Below are 5,227 nucleotides of genomic sequence, written 5' to 3' on the forward strand. Positions count from 1 at the left end.
GTGGTGGTGGTGGTGGTGGTGGTGGTGGTGGTGTCTCCTGGTTATGCGTGGTGAGCGGCCGGCCACCGCACGACTTTGCCTGTCTGTCTGTCTGTCTGTCTGTCTGTCTGTCTGTCTGTCTGGCAGGCACGGCAGGCACGGCAGGCACGGCAGGCACGGCAGGCACGGCAGGTGCTGGGCCGCCCCCGGTACTGTCCGGAGTACCAGGGGCGGCGACTTCCAGAGTACCAGGGGCACGAGACTTTGCCCGGAGTACCAGGGGCGCCGACTTCCAGACGCCGCGGACACGTGGGTTTAGTCGGCGGGAGGGGGGTGCTTAAGCGTGGGTACCCGGGCACGCCCGGAGGTAAAGGTTGCGGAGAAGGGGTCTTGACCGGGCCCCGGCCCCGGCCCCGGCCCCGGCCCCGGTTGTGGGTGTATGGATTCCGGTGGTGGTGGGTGGCGGCGGCGGCGGCGGCGGCGGCGGTGCGGGTGGGGGTGGTGTAACGGGGATGTAAGGGGACAGGGGTAACGGGGGTCGGCGGCGGCGGCGGCGGTGGTGTTGGTGGTGGTGGTGGTGGTGGTGGTGGTGCCCCTGGGTATAAGTGGTGAGTGGTCCCGGAGGTCCCGGGGTGTTGGCGTAAGTGTAGCGGGGGTGGAGGTGGTGTCTCCTGGGTATGAGTGGGGAGTCGTCCAGGAGGGCCAGGAGGTCCCGGAGATGGAGCTGGTGTTTCCTCGGTACGAGTGGTGAGAGGGCCAGGAGCTCCCGGAGATGGAGCTGGTGTCTACCGGGTATGAGTGGTGAGTGGGCCAGGAGGGCCAGGAGCTCCCGGAGATGGAGCCGGAGCTGGAGCTGGGGTTTGTTTCCTCGGTACGAGAGGGCCAGGAGCTCCCGGAGATGGAGCTGGAGCTGGAGCCGGAGCTGGAGCTGGAGCTGGGGTTTGTTTCCTCGGTACGAGAGGGCCAGGAGCTCCCGGAGAAGGAGCTGGAGCTGGAGCTGGAGCTGGGGTTTGTTTCCTCGGTACGAGAGGGCCAGGAGCTCCCGGAGAGGGCCAGGAGCTCCCGGAGATGGAGCTGGAGCTGGAGCCGGAGCTGGAGCTGGAGCTGGGGTTTGTTTCCTCGGTACGAGAGGGCCAGGAGCTCCCGGAGAAGGAGCTGGAGCTGGAGCTGGAGCTGGGGTTTGTTTCCTCGGTACGAGAGGGCCAGGAGCTCCCGGAGAAGGAGCTGGAGCTGGAGCTGGAGCTGGGGTTTGTTTCCTCGGTACGAGAGGGCCAGGAGCTCCCGGAGACGGAGCTGGAGCTGGTGTCTGTCTGTTTGTTTCCTCGGTACGAGAGGGCCAGGAGCTCCCGGAGATGGAGCTGGAGCTGGTGTCTGTCAGTCTGTCTGTCTGTCTGTCTGTCTGTCTGTCTGTCTGTCTGTCTGTTTGTTTCCTCGGTATGAGTGGTGAGAGGGCCAGGAGCTCCCGGTGATGGAGCTGGTGTCTACTGGGTATGAGTGGGGATTCCTCCAGGAGGTCCCGGAGGTCCCGGAGGTCCCGGGGAGTTGGTGTAAGTGTGGTGGTGGTGGTTTTGGTGGAGGAGGATCAGGTGGTCAGGGTTCGTCCGACCCCTTCGGTGTGGGCCTCGGTCCCCAGACAACTCCAGGCTGTGCTCCACCCAATTTCGGAAACGCTGTCCTGCAAACGGGAGCTCCACCGACCCCGTAACCCCTCGGAGATCGTACCCGTGTGACAGGGGTGGGCTGTGGGGGCTCCTCCGGGGGTGCGTGCACCTGCGCCGCCCTCCCAGGTTTGCAAAACCAGGTTTCCCACCGACCGATCGGCAATCCCGACCCGCCCTTTGGAGGGCCCCGGCCGGCCTGGTCGGCCGTCAAAGTCGATCCGGCGTTCGGGCCGACGGTTCCTCCTTCCACGCGAACACGGTTGTGGGTCTACCCATCTGCCCCTCTCCTGCCCAGTAGAGAGGAGGGGAAGCCCCCCCACGACCCATCGGTAGCGAGACCCAACGGCCCCGTCTGTCCCAGAGGCCTTACCACGCGGCCTCGCCTCGTCTCGGCGCGGCGCGGGCCGCGACAAGCACTGTGTTTCTCAAACTCTCCGGACCCGGGGGAACGGCGGGCGGGCGGGCATGCGTGCGGGCGGACTGACGGACTGCGCGGCAGCCCCGTCGCCACCCCCATGCCCACCCCTACCCTCTCCCCCGCCTCTCCACCCTCCCATCTTTGCCCCCCGCCGGGGCGGCTCGGCGCGGGCGCATTGCCCTAATGCCTCCGGGGGCCCCCTCCCCCGGCACGGCTGGCTGGGCTACCTGGTTGATCCTGCCAGTAGGATATGCTTGTCTCAAAGATTAAGCCATGCATGTCTAAGTACACACGGCCGAGGTACAGTGAAACTGCGAATGGCTCAGTAAATCAGTTATGGTTCCTTTGATCGCTCCTCCCGTTACTTGGATAACTGTGGCAATCCTAGAGCTAATACATGCAAACGAGCGCCGAACCCCTCCGGGGGGGACGCGTGCATTTATCAGGACCGAAAAACCCACGAGGGGGAACTCCCCCCCGCGCGCCCCCCGGGCTCTCTCCGTCTCACGGGGCATACCGGGTCGCGGTATCCGGTTCGTCTTTTCGCTGGGGCGGGGTTTTGCCGGGGGGGCGGCGGCGGCGGGGGGGGACCCCCGACCGTGCAAGCTTTGGTGACTCTGGATAACCTCGAGCCGATCGCTGGCCCCCCGCGGCGGCGACGTCTCATTCGAATGTCTGCTCTATCAACTGTCGACGGTAGGCTACGCGCCTACCGTGGTGACGACGGGTAACGGGGAATCAGGGTTCGATTCCGGAGAGGGAGCCTGAGAAACGGCTACCACATCCAAGGAAGGCAGCAGGCGCGCAAATTACCCACTCCCGACTCGGGGAGGTAGTGACGATAAATAGCGGTGCGGGCCTCTGGTGAGGAGCCGCGACCGAAATGAGTACACTTTAAGCCCTTTAACGAGGAGCCATTGGAGGGCAAGTCTGGTGCCAGCAGCCGCGGTAATTCCAGCTCCAATAGCGTACCCTAAAGTTGCTGCAGTTAAAACGCTCGTAGTTGGATCTCGGGCGGGGGCCCCTCCGCCGCGGTCGCGCCGCGAGGCGCCGCACCGCGGCAAAAACGCGGGGGGCCCCGACCGCGCCCTGTGGCTTTCGGCGCCCCCTCGATGCTCTTAGCTGAGTGTCCCGCGGGGTCCGAGGCGTTTACTTTGAAAAAAGGAGAGTGTTCAAAGCAGGCCTTTGCCGCCCGCATCACTGAAGCTAGGAATAATGGAATAGGACCGCGGTCCTATTTTGTGGGTTTTTCTGTGGACCGGGGCCATGATTGAGAGGGACGGCCGGGGGCATTCGTACTGCGCCGCTAGAGGTGAAATTCTTGGACCGGCGCAAGACGCGCAGAAGCGAAGGCATTTGCCAAGAATGTTTTCATTAATCAAGAACGAAAGTCGGAGGTTCGAAGACGATCAGATACCGTCGTAGTTCCGACCGTAAACGATGCCGACTAGCGATCCGGCGGCGTCGACCCATAGCAAATGACCCGCCGGGCAGCTCCCGGGAAACCGAAGTCTTTGGGTTCCGGGGGGAGTATGGTTGCAAAGCTGAAACTTAAAGGAATTGACGGAAGGGCACCACCAGGAGTGGAGCCTGCGGCTTAATTCGACTCAACGCGGGGAACCTCACCCGGTCCGGACACAGGAAGGATTGACAGATTGAGAGCTCTTTCTCGATTTTGTGGGTGGTGGTGCATGGCCGTTCTTAGTCGGTGGAGCGATCTGTCTGGTTAATTCCGATAACGGGCGAGGCCCCGACATGCTAACTAGCTACGCGGCCCTCTGGCGGTCGGCGTGCGAGCTTCTTAGAGGGACAAGTGGTTCGGAAGCCACGTGAGATGGAGCTATAACAGGTCTGTGATGCCCTTAGATGTCCGGGGCCGCACGCGTGCTACACTGAGCGGGTCAGCGGGCGTCGTCACCTAAGCCGAGAGGCCGAGGTAATCCTGTGAAACCCACGCTCGTGATTGGGACTGGGGATTGAGATTCTTCCCCACGAACGAGGAATTCCCAGTAGGCGCGGGTCACCAGCCAGCACCGATTGAGTCCCTGCCCTTTGTACACACCGCCCGTCGCTACTACCGATCGGACGGCCCAGCGAGGTCGTCGGACCTGCACGCCGGGGGCTCTCGACCCGAGTCCCTGGCGGTGCCGGGAAGTCGCCCGAACTTGACTGTCTAGAGGAAGTAAAAGTCGTAACAAGGTTTCCGTAGGGGAACCTGCGGAAGGATCATTGCCGGATCGGGAAAAGGGACCAAAAAAAAAAAAAAAAAAAGACCGGTTCTTTTTTTTCCCCCACCCCCTTCTTTCCCTTCCCACATGCCGAGGGGTCTCCCGCACGGAGTCCGTCCGGGCGTCCGGTACTTCGGGGCTGGGTTTCCCCCAAAGCGCAAATCCCTTGGTGGCGGCGTCCCACGCCGCGGCCTCGGTCAACCCTGGTCTCCGGCTCCGGCTCCGTGTCGGGGCCGCCGGGTCCCCCGTCAAGCGAACGCCGTCGCGCAGACCGCCCCGCTCCCGTCTCCACCCTTAGGGCGACGGGTCTACGGCTTCAAGTGTCTGCGCGCCCTTCCCCGGGGGGGCCCCTACCTTGTTGGCGTTAAACGGTTGCCCACGTGAGCGCGGCGAGGTCGCCCGCACTCGCGCCTCCGGGTACCCAACTCGCCTCTCCCCTTCGGGGCTTGGCGGGGGGTTTAATGTCTCCCCCGTCCGGCGGAAGGGGGTAGCGCCCGGGGGTTCCCGTGTCCCAAATAAAGAAACGTCGTCTCTGAAAACTTGTCTCCTCCCCCTGCAAGGTTTATGCCTCAAAAACGACAACTCTGAGCGGTGGATCACTCGGCTCGTGTGTCGATGAAGAACGCAGCCAGCTGCGAGAAATGATGTGAATTGCCACAACCCCAAACATCGATCATCGACTCTTCGAACGCACATTGCGGCCGCGGTTGAGCGCCGCGGCTACGCCTGTCTGAGTGTCGCGTTGTCATCAATCGGAGACGGGGGGCCCCCCCCGCGCTCCGCCGGGTACTCCCGGAGAGCGCGGACCCCCTCCTCCGCGGCCGGGGTCGTCGCAGGCATCCGTTGCCTTCGTCCCCCTAGGTGCAGACGGCCCTCCACCGGAGGTCCGGCCCTCCCCGTCGGCGGCGTTCCGGCGCGGCCCGTCCGGCCGAATCCCTCCC

The 5,227-nt window shown here is 64.0% G+C and overlaps 1 non-coding gene and 1 pseudogene across 1 annotated transcript; both read left to right on the forward strand.

Moving 5' to 3' along the window:
• The first annotated feature begins 2,282 nt into the window (after positions 1-2,282).
• On the forward strand, positions 2,283-4,290 carry LOC146303996 (18S ribosomal RNA; annotated as a pseudogene).
• Positions 4,291-4,866: 576 nt separating this feature from the next.
• On the forward strand, positions 4,867-5,026 carry LOC146303997 (5.8S ribosomal RNA). Its single transcript, XR_014769667.1, has one exon. It is a non-coding gene; the product is annotated as a 5.8S ribosomal RNA (ribosomal RNA).
• The last annotated feature ends 201 nt before the right edge of the window (positions 5,027-5,227 follow it).

Source organism: Lutjanus erythropterus, unplaced genomic scaffold (assembly GCF_056507025.1).
Source record: "Lutjanus erythropterus isolate fLutEry1 unplaced genomic scaffold, fLutEry1.hap2 Scaffold_185, whole genome shotgun sequence".
In the NCBI taxonomy this organism is placed as follows: Eukaryota; Metazoa; Chordata; class Actinopteri; order Lutjaniformes; family Lutjanidae; genus Lutjanus; species Lutjanus erythropterus.